Source organism: Dioscorea cayenensis, chromosome 7 (genome assembly GCF_009730915.1).
Source record: "Dioscorea cayenensis subsp. rotundata cultivar TDr96_F1 chromosome 7, TDr96_F1_v2_PseudoChromosome.rev07_lg8_w22 25.fasta, whole genome shotgun sequence".
NCBI classification, from domain to species: Eukaryota; Viridiplantae; Streptophyta; class Magnoliopsida; order Dioscoreales; family Dioscoreaceae; genus Dioscorea; species Dioscorea cayenensis.
This window is the reverse complement of record NC_052477.1, coordinates 11,259,387-11,280,633: the sequence shown is the minus strand read 5'-3', so window position 1 is coordinate 11,280,633 and position 21,247 is coordinate 11,259,387. Positions and strand designations below refer to the sequence as shown.

At 37.6% G+C, this 21,247-nt stretch overlaps 1 non-coding gene across 1 annotated transcript; it reads left to right on the top strand.

The window, feature by feature from the left end:
• The first annotated feature begins 1,276 nt into the window (after nt 1–1,276).
• LOC120266067 lies at nt 1,277–1,383 on the top strand. The gene has a single exon (XR_005537911.1). It is a non-coding gene; the product is annotated as a small nucleolar RNA R71 (small nucleolar RNA).
• Nucleotides 1,384–21,247: the final 19,864 nt, after the last annotated feature.

Genomic DNA, 21,247 nt, shown 5'->3' with positions numbered 1-21,247 from the left:
ACATCAAATATATACACTAAAATACATACATTTAGACACTTATCAGTAACCTTTGTCGATGGGTGACACAGCATGAGGGTTAGACAAAGCTAGATTAGAGAGGGTTGAGAGGGTGAGTCAAGAGGTAGTGGAGCGTCCCCTTTCCCCTTCGATTTGATTCATCCTACCTCCATTTCCTCAAGTTCTTTGCGGTCATAGTAGAGTGAATGGGCTAAAGGATGACCTTCCACTGGGGCTTAGTTGCAGAGGCAACGGAGTGAAGTGTTGAAGTGATTTTAGCACCTAGGGCTTAATTGTGACTAGGGACCTTCCACCTGGACCAAAGGGTTAGGTCTACAGATAGGAATAGGGTTTATCACTTGGAATCCCTAGAACTCATTGTAATTCTATACGAGTACGAGGTTGAGAGATTGTTCAATTTCTCCTCCGGGACATTTATAGAGTTAGGCTTGGTTGACCTTAGATTTGGAACCATGTATCTTAGGATCTCCATGACTCATTAATTTATTAGTTAGGAAGCATAATAGTTGGTTTTGCACTTGAAGCAACAATCCTAGGCCGAACATTATCCGAGTACCCCAATAACATCGATTGCCTTTTTCCTCTTAATTATTGTGCCTCTCTCTCTTATTTCTTTTATCTCTTTTTATATCACTCTCATTTATCATACCATTGATTTATTCTCATCATAGTTAGATAACAATCGTTGTGTTTCTATTCACTATTCCCTGTGGATATGATACCCACTCACTTGGGATTTATTACTTCGACACCCGTGCACTTGTGGTTTACACGCATATTCGGTCGTGTCACCTTGATTATTCCAAGAAAAGTTCTAATGACTCCGCCAACCAAATAGTAGGTATTGCTATATGGATTTCCTGGGCCCCTCATCGCATTACCTACAAAATCAACTTGTTCCCTAAAGGATGTACCACCAATAGCTATCGGGAAATCGGATGGAGCATGGCCTCCTCCACATCTGTTATAATTTGTCACAACTGCCAATCTAAGAGAAGTTAGAGTGTCTAACTTCTTGCTCAATGACTCCACTTTGTCTGCTAATGATGTAACCGCTTCAATCTCATGGAGAGTGGCCACTTTCTTCTTCTCTCTTGCATTCCTTTGGTAGCTATTAAAACTCATTTCTTCTGTCAATTGTCATGCTTCTCCAGAGGTCTTGCTACCTAAGATACCTCCTGCTGTTGCATCAAGTAACTGCCTTGTACTAGGGTTCAACCCATTGTAAAAAGTCTGAATAATTATCCACTCGGGGAACCAATGTTAAGGACATTTCCGCAGGAGCTCCTTGAACCTCTTCCATGTCTCAAATAGAGACTCCAATTTTGTTTGCACAAAAGAGGATATTTCATTCCTAAGCTTTGTAGATTTTTTGGGAGGGAAATATCGGGCAAGAAACGATTCTACCATCTCCTCCCATGTAGTAATCGATGCTTTAGGTAATGACTGTAGCCATTGCTTCACTCTCCCTTTCAAGGAAAATAGGAAGGCACTCAACTTGATGGCATCATCCGTAACACCATTGATCTTGAGCATGTCGCACACTTCCAAGAAATTGTCTATGTGACTATTTGGATCCTCATCAGCCAAGCCATCAAATTGTGCGGACTGCTATAACATATAGATGATCACCGGCTTTAGCTCAAAATTCTCAGTCATAATCGGTGGCCGCACAATACTAAATTGTGTGCCCAAAACTGAGGGTCTGGCATAACCAGAGAGTGTACTTTGCAGCTCATTCTGTTCTGCCATATTATCTGACCCTTCACCTTCTACTTCAGCTCGAATAGAAGGTTCTTGCGCAAGTTCTTTACCCCTTCTACGAAGTGTTCATTTAAGTTCAGGATTTCCTTCAACCAATGTTGAAGGGTTCCCTTGGATCATAACCTGGAGTTGAAACCAAAGAAAGAAAAACAAATCAGAACGATGATAGAGTAAGAAAGTGTGAAATAGAATGAATTATAAATAGCTAAAGTAGCAAACTGTAAACTGTGTCTAAAATGCCTATTCCCCGGCAACGGTGCCAAAAACTTGACAATGCCCCTTACGCGTGACTCGCAAGTGCAGGGGTTTGTCAAAGTAATTAATTCTCAGGTGAGTGGGGTATCGCATCCACAGGAAATAATGATCATAAACACCAAGATTGCTATTTAACTATGATGAAGATGAATAAATGATAGTGTGAATAAAATTGATGTGAAAAGAACTAAAAGAAATAAGAAAAAGAGGCACGATAAAATGGGAGAAAAGGCAATCATTAGAAAGTAGGGCACTCAGACATTGCTCCCCTAGGACTATTGCTTCAAGTGCAAGAAAAACTATTATGTCTCATAACTAATGCTTAATGGGTCGTGGAGATCCTAAAATACACGGTCCCAAACCTAAGGTCAACCGTGACTAACTCTATACTATGTCTCGGCAGAGAAATCGCTCAGTCTCAACACCTCATACTGTGTACAGTTGTAAGAAGCTGTAGGGATTCCAAACGATGGACCCTATTCCTATATATAGATCTAACCCTTTGGTCCAGGCGAAAAACCCCTAGTCACAATTAAGCCCCAAATACTAAGGATTACTTAAATGCTTCACTCTGTTGCTTGCGCAACTAAGCCCTAGCGGAGTTCCCTCACTTAGCACTTCACTCTATTGTGATCACAAAGAACTCTAGGAAAAATAGAGGTAGGATAAATCACATCGGAGGGGAATGGGGATGCTCTGCTACCTCTCAACTCACCCTCTCAACCATCTCCAATCTAGTATTGATCTAACCCTCATGGTGTGTCACTCATCCAGAAAGGCTACCAAGATGGACTCTCAACCCTAGTGTCACTTTAAGGGAAAAATCATTCAACAAGCATTCAAGATTGGAACTCAATTTAAGACATCAATTAAGAAAAAGCATAATAAAAGGTCAATGAAACAATAACCTCCTGGGGTTTACAAGTCCAAGTACCCACTAGGGGGTTTAGCTCTCCATGGAGCAAGATACAATCAATAATGAGATTGAATGTAAAAACATGTAATCCATAAGAAAATTCCCTCGGTATTGGTGTCAATGGTCTTGTGGAGTAGCCTCATCCTCTCCAAAGGTCCCCTTGTCAAGCCTAGGGCACACCTTACCGGATCGGTGCCGACGAAAGCTCCCCAAATAACTATCTTCCAAGAGAAACATGGTGTCGAAGCCATAGAACCACTCCAAAATCCTAGCCAAAGCCCCTCTAAACCCTAGCCGTAAGCAAGCCTCCAAAAAGATGGAGAAAAGATGGAAAGAAAGATGCTGAAATCGGGCTAAATCACGGCTTAAATAGGGTTGGAATCGGGCATCCACACGGGCGTGGGTAATTTCCACATGCCCGTGTGGATTTCTGGAAATCTGATTTTCTGTGGGATGTAAACAGTAACTGCTACTGTAAATTACTACATTGCCTGCTATAGTACTCTGCCAAAATATTTCTGAATCCACACTTTTCATCGAGGCAACATAAACGGGCACACGTCCATGCCGTAGATCACATCGCATTTTCAATCAAATGCCATATTAGTAAAGATCTTACTAACATTGCACAAGTCGGAATACACAAATGTGACTGCCTTTGTGCCCCTCCAAACCATGTAAATACTTAAGCACATGGAGGTTGGCACACATTATGTATCTTCGATCACAACTTGTGTCTTCACATTTATTCACTCCAAGACTTCATCAACAAAGTACAATCGTAATCTACTTTGGCTTCTTTCTTTCATTATTTGGCTCTACAATCCTTCATGCACGAAAGTTCATAAATACACATGTATTAGCGCTAAAATTTGATAAAAGTAATGCTCATCGTATGAAAAGAATACTTCGTATTACTAATACACAAGCACTTATCAACCTGTGTAGCGGTTATCAATCCAAAACTCTGTACAAGCCTGGTTATGTAAGGACCCATGAATATGGTCATGAGTATGGGGTCATATGGTAGGCTAAGGCATGACCGATGTGGATCGGCTCCATTGCCACCATGCTCTGTAAGAACTAAAGATCTTGAAGGTTCATGACCCTCGTGCTATCTCCTCGCCCAGTTGACATCCAAGATAGAATAGCGTAGAGGTATCGGAATACTGGGCATCCTAGGGCAGACACCTTTGAGGTCCTATATATATATGTCTCGAGGCCCAGAAGTGTCTTGGTTTATACCTAATTTGTGCTCAAGTGGACCGGCAGTTCAATATGGAGTTGTGAGTATGACTCAGTGTAAGTATACTCCACATTGACCAACCCCATCCTCAAAGAGAAATGTATGGGGGCATCAAGTACTCCTTACCAAATATTTGGAAGATGATCGTCTCCCGATGCACGAGGTTGATGATCATCCGATCTAGCTCGAACGAGCTCATCACCTCCAAAGCAAGTTCCGAATAAGTCGGGTCATCTATCATGAAGAACTGATCCCATCCCTGTACAGTGGCAAGGTCTCATACCTAATCGATGAGACTAATCATCTCAAGTGTCAGCCAATCGATTCAGCTCTCCTTAAAGAAGCATTGATCCAAGAGCCATCTGTATCATGCCTTATGTTCGAGATCTCCAAATCGTGGAATAGCTAGCTGAGAAGTTTCATCAGTCCTTTTCATTTTCTCAGCCTCTACCTGTGAATGGCTAGCAATCCTCTTCTTACCCATAACCTATAATTCAAAAGGAATATGAAAAATCAATCAATAGAATACAGAAAATATAACATAAGAATGGACAACATATACACAATGGGTATACCACAGCTGTCATCATGGCCATAATAATCCTCTAGAAATGCACAATGGGCACATAATAGCCTATTGTGTAATTCAACAACTTTGTTGTGCACTTTCTAGGTTCACTATTGGTGCACCACACCTGTGGTGTGTCCGTTGTGAAATAAAATCAGGAAATGGCTTACTAAGAATGGGCAGACCCCATTGCCAAGTATTACCAAGGCAGAAATGATCAAGAGAAAGCTCATAATGGGTATACAATGCCTATTGTGACTCATCTACCTACTTGTTAAGAATTTAAATACAACAGTCATTGTTCATCAAGGAATGGCCATTATAAAGCTCGACTATGGTTAAAAATTTACATACATGATGTTTTTTCAATTGGAAATCAATGTAAATCATCCACCAAACATTTCTACATTAATTCATGCCATTTATATATCATAAAAACACGATTTTTAAAGGTTTTATAATTATCTTATGAAATCGGCCAAGAAGAGAGAGAAAATCCGAAGTGAAAATTAATCAAATCACTTAAAAAAAAACACACGGGGACAGTGCCTATGCTCTCAGAAGCTCTCTATGGTCATCTTATAAGAGAGGAGAATAAACTTTCGAGTGAGAAAGGTCAAGCGGTGACCATCAATACTTTATACCATTCCATAACGGTCTTGACAACGGGTAGATAATGAACGGCCTTCATCGTTTCAGTTCAGTGGCACACAACAACCGTTATGAGGCCATTATGGGGCCGTTGTCAACTCAATTAGGATACAAAAAAGTTTCTATGTGTGGACAACAGCCATTCTAGGGTCGTTATCCTAACAACTACCTCACCCGAGCTTAGTGAGGGCATGCCAATATTCTAAAAAAAGCTCAGAGAAATAGCACGGTCTGAAGAATGGTCGTTATGGGTCACCATGGCCATGACAACAGCAAGTAATGACACTACAAAGTACAATGATATATGTAGTATATTTTGAGAAGAAAATAATTTTACTGAAGAAAGTAATCTTATAGAATTTAATCAAGTGTTTGGTGATATAGAACCAATAAAAAAAGAATGGCTTACACCTTAGATAAAAATCCTAAATTCTTTTAGAAACATATAAGCAAAAATTAGATAGTAGTTGTACACATGAATTCATAGATCATAACCTAAATTTTAAACAAAAATGTAACATTTGTTATAAATTCCATATCACTAAATATAGAACAACGTGTAATAAGTGTGATTTATCTTTATGCAAATTATGTGCAAAAGAATGTTATAATCATGAATTAAACTATTGGAAAAAGAAAATATTGAGTGAAAAGAAAAATTAGCCAACTATGAAACTAAAAGGAAGAAATAGCATTATCCAAGAATTATTTCCTCAATAAGATATTCTTCCTTTAGTTATGAAGAAGAAATAGAAAGTTATGAAGAAATACTAGCAAGTGAGGAAGAAATAGCATTATCTAAGAATCTTATAGTGATAGCAATCTCTTAAATTTAGATTGCATTATGGAATTTAAAGAAGGTTTTAAAGTTAATGTAAAAGGTATTATAGATACAGGAGCAATGAATGCTATATTTTCCCTAATCTAATTCAAAATATATAGAAACTACAATATTCACAACAGAAGTTAAAGATGCTTTTTAAAAAATAACTATCTTCGAAAATAAATTGGTAGATTTCATACTAATATTTAATAATAATAAATACCCTTTTACAATTTTTTTGGGTAAAACTAGCATTAGATAAACAAGTAGCCAGTTTTCCAATAGGAATGAACTTCACAAAACATAGAAATGGTGGATTCATAGTTCAAGGGAAAAAATTACTTTATGTAAACATATGGATAGTATTTTGACATCACCTATAATTAATAATGCAGAATATATTATTAAGGAAATAATTCTAAAGGAAGTTGAAATCTATGAGGATATTAATCTAAAAATTGTAAATGATTTCGTAAAACAAAAATTAGAACCCCTAATCAAAAACATTAAAAAAAGATGGAACTATAGGAGATAACCCTATTAAAAATATTAATAGAGTTAATATTTTCTACAAATTAGAAATCATAAATCCTAATTTAAGATTAACACGCCTGATAATAAAAGCAACCCCCTATGGATAAGAGGAATTTCAAAAACATATAAAAGAATTAGAAGAGCTAAAACTAATCACTAAAACTCAAAGTCCACATAGGACTAGAGCCTTTATAGGAAATAAACGTAGTGAATTACTAGAGGTGAAAGTAGAATGGTGTTTAATTATAAGAGATTTAATGATAATACTAAAGATGATAAATATCCACCTCCTAATAAAGAATCTTTAATTAATAAAATTAAAAACACTTACATATAAAGCAAATCTGATCTCAAATCTGGATTTTGGGCAAGTTCCCTTAGCAAAAGAAAGTAGAACTTGGATTGCATTTATTAGTGATAATGTACATTATGAATGGACTGTTAATAAGTGCCTAAATGTATGTATTTTATAAGTTTTGTAATATCCATTTGTATTTTGATGAATCATTGCCCTTTTGTGGTTAAATTTGTTTTATTTGTGTTACAGTCCTTAAAAAAGCCAAGGCGAGCTCGAGAACGCATTTGGGAAGAAATCGTCTTCCAAAATGGTGTTTTAGATCCCCGAGCATTATTGCAACACTTTAACGTGAACTATTGAAGAAATGGCAAAGCCTCCGGTTTTTCTTCCAGGCAACCTTGCACCCACAAGGATGCCTACAAGACAACTGGAGATTCTAGTGCCTATATTGTAGCAATATTATTATAGCATTTTTGATGAATTGTCTAGCAGAAATCCTGAGGGCCTTGTGGGCATTCTTGCACCCACAAGGTAGGCTGCGAAGCAAATTCGAGTCCTTTTAAGCCATTTCTAGGGAACCATTGAGGGGGTTTTTACCCACCATTTTCTCCACCATCATCATCTAGGGCTTCAAGGCAGCGGGAGAAGGAAAATCTGAGGAGAAAATCCAAGGGGAGAAGATGACTGCTATCAACAAGAGCATCAAGGAGCTTTCTGACATGAATTCCATAAGTTCTTATCATCACCTTCTAGTCGACATGTCTAAGGGAGTGTTTATATGATTTTTCTTATGGTGGCTATGTATTTTAAGATCTCTCTCTTATTCATGTTGAACTAGACTCCCAAGGCCACCAGGTGTCTGGTGAACCTTGGGAGAGGACCTTGTTTTAGTGATGATTGATTATTTGTGAATGAATGTTGGCTTGCTTTGTGTGATTTCATTCTATGTGTACTTGATTATAGTGGATTGCATGAAACTTCTATGGTTCATCTTGTCAGTTGTACTTGGATGCACAGGATGCACCCGTTATTAGATCCACATAGTTTGAAGGGAGATCCAGTGTACCGGTACACTGAGGGATTCGGGTGCCGATAGCCCCTCGTGGGCTTTAGGGATAATTCTAGCCTGTAGAATGGGGCTTTTGAACTCCCTGAGCCAAGGCTCCCTTTTCCTAATGACATCGTAGGGGTATCCTCTTGATGAATGAACCTATACTAGATTAAGGCTACATCACATAGGTTTTTGGGGTAGTTGACTTCCAAGTCTATGTGGACCAACTCTAGCCAACTTAGTTCCTAATTGGTCATTTCATCCTTGCTTGTTATTCTCCCGAGAGGTTCCCTACCTGGGGGTTTAGCAATTTCTTTATCAATTGCTTATTTAATTTACTTATATGGTGTGCCTCAGTCCATTTGTTTATAGCTATCACTTTTGTTAGTTTTCTTATTATGTTTAAACATATCTTAGGTAAACTAGATAGTGTTGTCTAGGGAGAAGTAATAGGAGCTCTTGGGATCCCAGGGAATATGACCCTCTCGTGCTTATGAGGAAGGTTTATTACTTGATGACCCGTGCACTTGCGGACTCACCAACTATTATACCTTTCGGTTTAAAAAATACTCCACAAGTAGGACCGTAAATGAGCTGAGCTTAATCGGGCTGGGCCCAGATCAAAATCAACTCGAAATAGGCTAGCTCGAGCTCGAAATTAGCTAAAAAATGATGGGCTCGAGCTCGGGTCGATTTTATTTTCGAAAGCTCGAGTTCGGCTCGATTTTTATTTTTGAAAGCTCAAGCTCGGCTCGGCTTGGCTCGATTAGCTCAAAAATTAAAAAAATCTTATTTTAAATTATAATTTATAACACATGACAAAATTTGTAAAATTCATAATGAATCAATTTATTTATCAACCGAAACATGCAAGTGTTTTTTTTTACCTATATTATATTTAACACAACACAAACGATAAAACACATGAAAAATTTTGTAATCTATCAAAAACTACTTAAAAGAACATCTTAATTAGTTCATGAACATTACCAATCCATAAATCATACATAAATTTTTTAATATCATAAACCAAACACTTACAAGTCCTAACATTCAATGCTTCAAAGTTAATGGCCATTAGGCCCATCACAAATTGATAAATCATTAATTGAAAATTTTAAGTAACATAAACCAAACACTTAAAGTTGATGACATAAAGAGCTTGATGATTTGTTGATCTTGAAGACTTGATCATTTATAAATTTGTAACTTGCAAGCTTCATCTTGATCATCCAATAGCCACTAAAACAAAATAAATTAATCAAAAATTAATAATAAAAGTACTAAATTCACAAAAGTGTTAAAGTTATAAATTAATTATACCTTCTATCATAAGAAACATTAATTACTTTCAGGAATATCTATCCAAAGTTCATCTTCTTCCTTTTCCTTGTACAACAAAAATAAAATCAAAAACAAAAACAAAAAGATAAGTTATAGAAATTATAAGCAGTGATATAAATAAATGGAAAATAATTGAACTTTTTACCTTGGATTTCATATTTCCATGCTCGGCGCTAAGACAATCCAAAGTACAAACTAGTGCATCAACTATCTTAGGAGCAAAAGAACTTCGATATTTGTCTAGCACTCTACCTCTAGCACTGAATGCAGACTCTGAGGTAACCGTAGTAACAAATACTAAGAATATATCAAGAGCCATTTTTGAAAGAATACGAAATTTCACAACATTGACCTTCCACCAATCTAAGACATCAATGTAGTATCAACCTCAACCCCAAATCTCACAACATCTTCTTCCAAATAAATTTCCAACTCATTCTTCATAGGTTGTAAAGTACTATTCTGCTTTATAAATTCATCAAACTCGGATCTACCTTTGCTTTTATAATTTTTACCATAAGAGCCACATGTGTTGCTTGAAGATGCGATTGAAATATTTCTAACTTCATCATGTGTACTATTTAAAGTAGAATAGGAGGCTTGCTCAGTTGCATACATTTCATATATCTCCCAAAGGGTTTGCTTGACTTCAAGAATGTTTCTTTTACTCTTAGAATTTGAATAAATTCTATGAAAGCAAAAATTAATCAAAATCATTTTATATCTTGGATCAAGCACCGCCAAAATTTCCATAAGCATATTGCAATCACCCCAATATTTATCAAAATTTCCACGCATCAACAATGCCATTCTTTGCATGAAATAATCAGAAGACTCTGCATGTGAATCAAGTACTTCTTTTACTTTCCATATCTCTGGTAGAAATAAATTAGCTATAGAATATGAAGTTCTAGAGAAAATATGAGTAGCATCATAAAACACTTCAAGAAATTCAGCAATTTTTTGGCTTTTTCCCAATCATCAAATGATGGCAACCACTTATAATTGCCATCCCTAATAGCATATTGATCAAAAACTGATTGGAAAACAATAGCATCATCAATTATGTTATAAGTGGAGTTCAAACAAGTTGGAAGATCAATACACAAACCCTTCTTTGTAGATATGTTCAATTGTCTAGCAATTTGACCAAATTTATGCAATCATCCTAATAAATTCTTCAAATACTTGACACTCTCTCTTATTTTGTAAATTATTTCTTCAATCTCCTTAAGACCATCTTGAGCCATCAAATTTAATATATGTTCACAACACCTAATATGAAAAAACTTTCCCTCGAAATGAAGTTTGCCTCTAGATTCAAAATTAGACTTCAACTGTCTAGCAACGACATCATTACTTGATGCATCATCCAAAGTAATTGTAGAGACTTTATCTTGGATCCCCCAGTCAAGAAGACAATCAAAAATTACATCTGAAACAACAAGACTGGTGTGTGGTGGCTTCAACTCATAGAAACTAATAATCCTTTTCTGTAGCTTCCAATTGGAATCAATAAAATGAATAGTCAAGCACATATATCCAATGGTTTGATCCAAGTGTCGGATGTGAGAGAAATCTTATCAACATGCTTTAGGGTCTTGATTAATTTCTCTCTCTCATGTTCATACAATTTCATACAATCATTTTTTTTTTTTTTGTATTTGTTGATATTTTCTCATGTTGTGGATTTATTGTCTTCAATAGTACATTGAACCAAATGTGCTCTACCATGTTGAAAAGATATTCATATACTATAACCATCTTTGTAATAATCTCTCTAATCTTCATCATGTCAAAAGTAGAAGGATAAGAAACATATAAGGACATGCCTTCAAAACCATTTTCTATTGGTAGAAAATTGATGGTGTTTTGTTTTGTTGCAACATTATTATAATATGGGCATTCCACTAAATATCTTTTGAGGTGGGCGGTGGTGCCTGATTTAGAAATAGTATACTTTCGGTAGCAATAATTGCATTTGTGCTTTTTGACAAAAAAAATTATGCTCTTTTTCTTCAATTACCTCAAAGACATCCCAAACTTTTGAAATCTTTTCCAACCTCATTTCAAATTTGATCCACCATGTTCCACTTCTACTTCTTCATTTTCTTCTTCATGTTCTCCATGTTGAAATTCTGACTCATTAACACTTGCAATTGCAATTTATTGTTGAGAAATAGGAGTTGACATCCCTATAAAATGACAAAATATTTATAAATCAATTCTATTTTAGACCCAAAAAAACAATAATCAAATAGTGAATTTTAGGTTTAGTTAGTTAAGATGCAAACAAAACCAATTCTATTTCAGACCAAGTTTACAAAAAAAAACTCATTGGGTGTCTTCATATCAAATAGTGAACTTTCTATCAGATAAAACTTAGAAAAAAGAAAAGAAAAAGGCATAAATTCGACTGGCATAATGAGAAAATTAGAGTAATCGAAGAGCATAGATGGGAAAGACCTACGGGCTCTAGGCCATAGCTGTTGAACGGAAAGATGTGAGCCGACTCACTAGTGGGATGATAAAATTATCGATAGATGGATTGATTAAGAGGGAGAGGAGATACTTACGATGCTAAGATCAGATATGGAAGTAGTGGGGAAGGACGGACGAAGATGATGAACATAGTGCTTGCTCTCTATGGAAGCAACTTTTCCTTCAGATTTCTCTATGGAAGCATCTGGAAACCCTAACGATCAAAATAACAAGGAAAAGGAGGCGAAGGTTGGTTTTATATATTGTAATAAATTATTATATATATTAATATATATATATATATATATATATAATTTTGAGCTATCAAGCCGACCCCGATCGAGCTCGACTAGGCTTAAGCTAGGCTCAAAATTGATTTCGAGCTTAAAATTCAAGCTTGAGCTCCGCTCGAATTTCTAAGCCGAATTCGAGCTTTTACCAAGCCAAGCTCGAGCTGCTCACGAATAGCTTGATCGTTTGATAGCCCTATCCACAAGTATTCCAAAGAAAAATGGATGATATACTAAGCCATTTGTTTGACATTCTTTAAAGAATATAATTAAATGTTTCACATGCTCCTTTATAGACTTTCTAAAAACTAAGATATCATCAATATAAGTTATATTCTACTTTTTCCTCTAGTAACTAAAAGTGGCTCAAGAACAACTCAATCACTTAGACAACAAAGTAGTTATGAGTTTTATAATTATAAATATCATATGCTACAAGGAATTGGTATCGACTTGAGCTTATCCTATGCTTAGAAACACGAATGATCCTACTGGCTTTGTAGTCACTATTCTAAACATTCAAAGATACAAGCCAAGGGTTTGGAAAAAGGATTCTTGATCCCCACAGTAATAAAAACTCATAGGAGCTTAATGGTTTTGTAATCCCCGTTTTTGTCAGAACATTTAGACAAATCAAATGGGTTCTTTGATTATTCTTAAGAGCTTATCTGCTAAGAAATTATTATTTCCTTTTATGTGTTCTATTGTTGCTTGGAACCCATTAGCTATTATGTAGCCCATAAATTTTACCCATCTATTTTTCTGATAATTTACTTTCTAATATTTTATTATAGAACGCTACTACTGCCTGGCAATCTATTCATAATGTAAAGCTTTTTTTGAAATTATAAATAATTTAAACTTTTCCATTACTTTTGCTGTAGCTATGATTTTTCAGCATCTATTGTAGTTAATTTTGTTTGATAAGTGCCACTATTATATGTACTTTTTTTCCTTTTATACTAGAAAATATAGTAAGTCTATATTTTAATACAGCTCCCCATCCTCCTATTCTTCCATTTGATTCCATAATTAAATAACTAACAAAGGGAGACTATCCTAATGGTTTTAAATTCCTAATCTTGTCCTTAATTTGATGAACTACTTTTATATCTTCATTATTAAAATGTCTTTTTACCTGTTTGCTTAGTTTTGTTATATAGTCCTCTTGCTAATTGACTTAAATTTGGTATAAAATTTCTAGAATAATTTAGTTTTCATAAGAATGATTGAATTTGCTTTAAATTTTGAAATTTATCTGGCATTTCTAATATACTAGATGCTATATGTTTTGAAGATATATCTCTCCTAATCCTGTTATTTGATAAACGCCTAAATATGTGTATTTTATATGTATATACACTTTACTATTCATGTATTGATTAATGAATCGATGTCGTTTTCATGGTTTAATTGATTTTATTCATGTTACAGGCCTCGAGGAAGCCCAGGTGAGCTCGACGACGCAATTAAGGAAAAAATTACATTTTAGAGCTGGGGCACTATAGCATGAAGGAGTCAGGAAACAGTGAAATCTTGGGTTTTGTTGACAGCCGTGAAGATGCCCGCAAACCGACTTAGGAATGTGTAGTTACTATAGCAAGTTTGCTATAAGATTTCATTATAGCACATTATGGAAATTTCTGCAGAAATCCTGAGGCACTTATAAGCTTCTTCACACCCATGAACAAGACCATGAAGCTAGCCCGAGAATGCTTTTAAAAGAGGTTTTTAGGGCTTTTATGGCAATTCATCTCCTCCTACCTTAGAGCTTTCATGTCCACCTTTAGATCTAGGATAAAGGAAGATGAAGGAAGACATTCTTTGGAGTGGAAATTGAAAGGAGAAGCAAGATTTGGCAAGATCCCTCCTCATCTCCATGTGTCGAAGCTTGTAGAGGACAAGAAAGCCACCCTTCGGTGGCATAGTTGGAAGCTTTTCACAGCTTGTTACTCTGCATTCATCACTTGAGGGAGTTTTATGTTGCTTTGTTTTGTTTTTTTTTATAATTCTTAGCATGTATTTTGTTAGCATGAACAGCTAAACCCTAAGGTCTCTAGATGTTAATGAACCTTGGGATGAACTTGTGTAGTTGGATGTTTTAATCTATTTTAATGCAATTGGTGTCTTCGAGATTCAAGCTTTGTGTACTTAGATGCATTGGTATACATGAGAACTCTGTATGTCATTTTCTAGATTGTACTTGGTGGTGTGACCAACATCCTTGTACTAGACTCACTTAGCTAGAAGGGGATTCATGTACAAAATACGCCGGGACCATTGAGTATTTTGTACCCATCTAATCATTAGGGTTGGACCTAGTTTGAGTTTTGGCCCTAATTAGAGACTTCCCCACTTTTAATGCGATCATAGGAGGATTTGGTCAGAAAGAATTCTATATCAATTTTTGTGACCATCAGGTTGACCTATCTCAGGTTTCTCTTTGTCCAAACCACCAATTGCTTGGTAGTCTTACCATCCTTCTCACTCTAGTAGCCCAGGGGAATCTACATCTGTGACCATATTTAACCCTTGATTTTCATCCCCTTCTACCTCGACTATAGATTCCCTCCTTGAGTTCTTTCTATTTCTTTTGTAGTTTAGAGCACTCACTCAAATTTGAAGACTAAACAACACACAAAAAGGAAGTAAGGGTAGCTCCTTCGGCCTTGGGAATACAACCCTCTCGTGCTTCCGCAAGAGGTATTACTTGACAACCCCATACACTTGCAAGTGTTCACACCATTATTATACTAAAAAACTCAATTTTTCTATTTCCCATTTTGATTTTATTTTCAGATAATCTTTTATTATCTAAATTTATTTTCTTTCATTTTGCAAATGGAAAAAAAAAAAGAACTTTACCTTAGAACCAACTCTCAAACTTCCTATGTTCCACATGGGATCAAACCTTCATTTTAATACCCCTTTACCGATTACAAATCATCAGCACATCCTCTTAAATAACATTTGGGCCTCTAGAAATAATCCTAAAGGTCTCATACCAGTTCTTCATACCCTCAGCACTTACTTTGATAACAAAAAAAAAATCTCAAACTCATCCAAAAACTCAAGTTCCACAAGCTCAAACTTCTTTCCTCTTTAAGAATTTCTTCTCAAATCCTGAAGCCACATACAGTAGAATATTTCATTGAGTAAGAGCCCAAAATTGAATTTCTAGAGGAGGAAGTTAAAATTTTAAAAGAAAAGAAAGAGATATTAGATAAAAAATAGCAAAAACAATGAAAAAAAAATGAAGAGTTAAAAGAGTTTATTCAACAAGCAAAAAAAGAGAAAAAAAAAGTTTGAAATATTTCCTGAAAAAATCAATGAAGTTAAAGAAAAGGTTTTCAAATTAGTCATGCAAATAGAACCAACATTTAGCTGAGCAGAAGACTATGCGTCAACTCTTGCAAACTAAAAGACAATCCCTAATGGATTCTCTCGTGGTGGAATGACTTTCTGTGAATCTAAACATAAAGATGGTAGATGTCTCTATGAACAAGATTTCATCATCTTACAAGGAACATCCAATCTAGCCTCATGGAGGAATGAGACTATTAATGGAGTTCAGTTCAATTTAATTGACTTGATAGAGAACGGTCATATAGCATGGATTAACATCATTGTCTCTTCTTGGATCAAACTTCTCAACCACTACTGTAAACTCATTCATATTCTTTACCTACTCTTCAAATACAGTAATTTTTGCAAGGAGGTTTCATCAATTTGGAATTCAGTATTATTCCAACTGTTTTTGGACCTTATCCTGACAATGCACGCCACCATATCAAGCTTACTCTTTCTTATCGACATGAACCTTATCAACTTCATATGAGGTATGATGATATTACTTTCATAATTAACCCTAGTGAGATTCAAGAAAACCTACATTTATGGCAAGCACATATGGTGTTGATAAGTGTCTAAATGTACATATTTTAGTACATGTATTTTATACACTTAGCATGTATTTTTGTAAAAATGGATGCCCGTTTTATGCCTAATCGAGTATTATTTGCTTTGCAGGGCACGAAGGAACCATGGAGAACACTAGGATACAATTTCGGCTAAAAAAGAGAAGAAAACCAGGTCTTGTAGTACTGTAGCGTATTTCACTGTAGTAGATATTGTAGCTGGAGTATAGTAGCAGAAGTACTGTAGCAGATGTGTTGTAGCTGTTCACTATAGCATTCACTGTTGCACCTGGAGAAGTTTTGGGCCAGAAAGTGTTCTAGTTCATACGGCCTCTATACAGCCCAGGATTGACCCCAGAATTGACAATATAACACCTGGAGGCAGGATATTTGGCCTAAGCCGTAAGGCCTCAATGACCCCTTCATTGACACTGGGATTGACCCTGGTATGCCTCGGGTTTTGATAATCTTATACCCAATTTGACATCCATACGGCCCCCATACGGCCCATATACTTTGGGGGTATAAAAAGACACTTCTAGGGCATCAAGAGGAATTTTTTGGCAGCCAACACTTGGGTGAAAAAAAGGGAGAACGAAGACATCTTTGAGAAGCAACATTTTGAGGCTAGAGAAGAAGGCAAGTGTATCATCATCAAAGGGAGAGATCTACCACCAAGGAATGAAGGATCAAGGACCGTGGAGCAGCCTTCGGCTAGGGGAAGCGTCATTCAGCACTCCTTGGATGAGGGGAGCATCATTTGGCTGGACCTCCATCTCCTTCTTCATCATTTTGACAAGGGAGTGTCATCTATGAACTCATCCTTTACTTTTCTTAATTTTGTGGTTCTTGTTTGTTGGTAAACGCCTATGGCTGTGCGGCACTGTAATAGGTCATTGTTCTTGCTGCGGGCATTTGGCTGTGAGTTTCACGGGCTCCATACGACCGCATGGGTGCCCGTGAGGTTTGCTGAAAATTCTCAATACTCAGTACTGTAGCGAAAATACTGTGGCTGAGTACTGTAGCACCGGCATGTTTTCTGGGCATTTGGCTGTGAGCTTCACGGGCTCCATGCGCCCGCATGGATGCCCGCATGGACTGATGGGATATAAATGAAACCGATTTTTCTAAGGCAAGGGGAGAAGTTTTTGGGAGAGTTCTTGGAGCCGATTTTCACCAGTCTTTAGGAGGCAAGATCACACGTTTTGGAGAAGGAAAATCAAAGGGAGAAGCTTGGTTTTGGCTAGATCTTCATCGATCTCTTCTTTGGGAGTTTATAGACGACGAGGGAAGCCGCCCCCATCGCGACGTCCGTGGAAGCATTTCCACCTAGCTTGGCTTGTCTTCCTACTTCTATTATTTGAGGGAGTTTTCTTATGCCATTTGTAGTTGTTTTCATGGACTTGTTGCTTGTATTTGTTTGCATGGACAAGTAGACCCCAAGGTCACCGGATGCCGGTGAATCTTGGGGTGAACTTGTGTATTTGGATGATTTAATTTTGTCTATTGCAATTGTTGTGTATTTGTGATTCATTCTTGGTGCTTTTGATGTGTTGCTTACATGAGAACTCACGTAAAACCAACTGCTAGGTTGTACTTGGTAGCGTGACCATCGCCCTTGTACTAGACACACCAAGTTTGGAAGGGATTCATGTACGAATACGCCGTGACCATCGGGTATTCATGACTCCCTCCACCATTAGGGCTAGACCAAGTTGTGTTCCGGCCCTAATTAGGGATTTCCCACTTGTTAATGCAATCGTATGAGGATTTGATCGGGAAGAAATTCGTGTCAATACTTATACCGGATTAGGGGTTAATTGCCGTGACCATCGGGTTGATCTAATTTAGGAAATCTCTAGGTTCAAACCTTCAATTGCATGACATTCTTAGCATCCTTTGCACTTTAGTAGCCACTAGGGAATCCGCATCCGTGACCATTTCTTTCCCCGATTTTTATACCCCTACCTTATCATAGACTCCATTTGTAGTTCTTTTTATTTCAAGTAATAGATTAGAGAAACCCTTCGAATCATTCGGCTAGATAATACGCAAAGAGGAAGTAAGAGTAGATTCTTGGGCCGAGGGAATACGACCCTCTCGTGCTCGCACGAGGGGTATTACTTGACGACTCCGTGCACTTGCGGATCGCTCATCAAGTTTTTGGCGCCGTTGCCGGGGACCCACAAGGAATACTCGGAAAACTTAGAGTTTATTGATTTAGCCATTATTTCTTTAATTCTGTAGATTTGTTTCTTTTATTTTGCACTTTTGTTCCTTTTTATTTTATTCGAAATTATTTTCTGCTTTTAAATAGTTCTTTTTGTTTAACATTTTCTAGTTATTCATTATCCACTACAATCATGTTTTCAGCCAGCAGTTGGGGTGATGCTTCCTGTCTGCATACTCCATACTCGAATTCCCTACTTGATTCTCTAGTGGCACTTGAACCAGAAGGGATGATTAGAATGCACATTCTTGATAGTTGTAGATGGTCTGAGCATTACAGTGTGGCTAGAACTGTACCCTTGGAAGAACTTGATGTGCAGGACTTATTTGCGCATTATCTGAAGACCAACAATGTGTTGCCAATAGTTGAGCTTACTCCACTTGTCCCCCCTCCATCCCCATCGCTGAGGAGGAAAGGAACAGGTCTGATAACTCTGGTGTACTAGTTCAGCGAGATGAAGAGGAAATAGATCTCACTGGGGGAAGTGACTCAGGGTCATCAGGGTGTGAGATTCACGCTATAGAAGAGTGCTTGGATAGTGGTAGCTCCACGGATGAGGAGTATAGAGGATTCGAAGATTTTGATTTCGGGAAGTTTGGGGGATTAAAATCATCAATTGAGGAACCCCCGGATCTAGAACTGAAGCCGCTACCCGAGCACCTGGAGTACGCATTTCTGGCAGAGGGATCGAAACTTCCAATCATCATTGCCTCAGACTTGACCCCTAAGCAAAAAGCCGACCTTCTGAGTGTGTTAAAAAAGCACAAAAAAGCAATTGCGTGGAAGATTTCAGATATTAAGGGGATTAGTCCTTCCTTTTGTACACACAAAATTCTCATGGAAGATAATCATAGGCCGACAACTATACCCCAGAGGGGGCTCAACCCTAATATAAAAGAAGTAGTACGCAGCGAGGTGATCAAACTTCTTGATGTTGGCATCATTTACCCTATCTCTGACAGTGAGTGGGTGAGCCCGGTGTAAGTGGTGCCGAAAAAAGGGGGGATGACGGTGGTCACTAATGAAAAAAATGAATTAGTCTCCACTAGAACGGTCACAGGTTGGAGGGTGTGCATAGACTACAGAAAACTCAATGATGCTACTAGAAAAGATCATTTCCCTCTACCTTTCATTGACCAAATGCTTGAACGACTAGCAGGGCACTCATATTACTGTTTCTTGGATGGTCTCTCCAGATACTTTCAAATCCCTATTGCCCCAGAAGACCAGGAGAAGACAACTTTCACATGCCCCTATGGTACTTTTGCTTACCGTCGTATGCCTTTCGGTCTATGTAACGCCTGACTACCTTCCAAATGATGCATGATAGCCATATTTGATGATCTTGTGGAAGATATTATGGAGGTTTTTCATGGATGATTTCTCGCTTTTTGGTGATTCTTTCGGCCTCTGCCTCAAAAAAATCTAGAGCGGGTTTTTAGCCGGATGTGAGGGAAACCAACTTGGTTCTCACTGGGAAAAAGTGTCATTTTATGGTCAAGGAAGGCATTGTGCTTGGTCATAGGATATCACAACAAGGAATTGCGGTGGATAAGGCCAAGGTTTCCACCATCGAGCGACTACCTCCCCAACATCGGTGAAAGCCATTAGGAGCTTTTTTTGGGACATGCGAGGGTTTTTCTGAGAAGATTCGTCAAGGATTTTTCATTGATTGCACGACCACTTACAAAACTTCTTGAGAAGGACGCGGCATTCGAGTTTGGTGATGAGTGCACGACTGCCTTTCTTACCCTTAAGAAAAAGCTTGTTGAAGCCCCGATTATTGTGTCCCCCGATTAGAATTTACCTTTTGAACTCATGTGTGATGCTAGCGACTTTGCAGTGGGGGCAGTTCTTGGGCAACATCGGGGGGGTCATTTCCACCCTATTTACTATGCAAGCAAGACATTGAATGATGCTCAGGAGAATTATACGACCACCGAGAAAGAAATGCTTGCTGTGCTTTTTGCATTTGACAAGTTCCGTTCATATTTAGTGTTATCAAAGGTGATCGTGTTCACAGACCATTCTGCTCTAAAATATCTTTTGAGTAAACAGGATGCAAAACCTCGTTTGATCCGGTGGGTACTCTTGCTTCAGGAGTTTGACTTGGAGATTAAGGATAAGCGGGGGGCTGAAAATTTGGCCGCCGACCACCTATCGCGCCTTGCGATCCCATTGGAGAGCACCAAGGATAGAAAGGAGATAAATGATGGTTTTCCTGATGAGCAGTTGTTTAGCATTCAATTAATGAGAGAAGAAGAAATTCCATGGTTCGCTGATTTTGCAAACTATCTTGCTGCAGGGACACGTCCTGATCGGCTGACTTATCAACAACGGAAGAAGTTCTACTCTGATATAAAATATTACTTCTGGGAAGATCCCTATTTGTTTAGAACTTGCGCCGACCAGGTGGTAAGGAGATGTGTATCTCATTCGGAAGGGTATTCTATCTTAGAGCATTGCCATACCGGTCCCGCTGGGGGGCATTATAGTGCCAACCGAACGACCATAAAAATTCTAGATGCAGGTTTCTATTGGCCGTCCATCTTTCAGGACGCACAAAAGTTTGTTCAATGTTGCGATAGGTGTCAGCGGACTGGAAACATTTCAAGGAGAGATGAGATGCCACAAACCTGGACCCAGGCTTGTGAGGTGTTCGATGTGTGGGGGATTGATTTCATGGGACCCTTCCCTAGTTCCCGTGGTAATCAGTTTATTCTGGTAGCTGTAGATTATGTTTCTAAATGGGTTGAAGCACAGGCATCCCCCACAAGTGATGCACGAGTGGTAGTAAAATTTTTAAAAAAACTATTCTCCAGATTTGGTACACCGAGAACGATCATCAGCGATAGAGG